This window comes from Oncorhynchus gorbuscha, unplaced genomic scaffold (genome assembly GCF_021184085.1).
Source record: "Oncorhynchus gorbuscha isolate QuinsamMale2020 ecotype Even-year unplaced genomic scaffold, OgorEven_v1.0 Un_scaffold_13660, whole genome shotgun sequence".
NCBI lineage: Eukaryota > Metazoa > Chordata > Actinopteri > Salmoniformes > Salmonidae > Oncorhynchus > Oncorhynchus gorbuscha.
The window spans coordinates 6,788-7,349 of record NW_025755786.1 but is presented as its reverse complement, the minus strand read 5'-3'; the positions used below and the strand labels follow the sequence as shown (position 1 = coordinate 7,349).

At 47.5% G+C, this 562-nt stretch overlaps 1 non-coding gene across 1 annotated transcript; it reads left to right on the top strand.

Annotated features, from left to right (window-relative positions):
• Nucleotides 1–263: 263 nt before the first annotated feature.
• trnae-cuc lies at nt 264–335 on the top strand. The gene has a single exon. It is a non-coding gene; the product is annotated as a tRNA-Glu (tRNA).
• Nucleotides 336–562: the final 227 nt, after the last annotated feature.

Genomic DNA, 562 nt, shown 5'->3' with positions numbered 1-562 from the left:
ACAACCTGTCACAATGAATATAGAAGGTTATCGCACATATGTACCAGCTCACACTGGGAACCGATTTGCACTGTTGTACCCTTCCCTGGTGGTCTAGTGGTTAGGATTCGGCGCTCTCACCGCCACGTCCAGGTTTTGATTCCCGGTCAGGGAACTACTCTTTTGCTACATGTTTACTTGAACAACCTGTCACAATGAATACAGAAGGTTATCGCACATATGTACCAGCTCACACTTGGAACCGATTTGCACTGTAGTACCCTTCCCTGGTGGTCTAGTGGTTAGGATTCGGTGCTCTCACCGCCGCGGCCCGGGTTCGATTCCCGGTCAGGGAACTACTCTTTTGCTACATGTTTACTTGTGCAACCTGTCACAATGAATATAGAAGGTTATCGCACATATGTACCAGCTCACACTGGGAACCGATTTGCACTGTAGTACCCTTCCCTGGTGGTCTAGTGGTTAGGATTCGGCGCAAAAACTAGGTTATTGCAAAAACTAGGATCTTTGTCCCCAAACTGTAGTATGGCTTTTTTATGGCGGTTTTGGAGCAGTAGCTTCT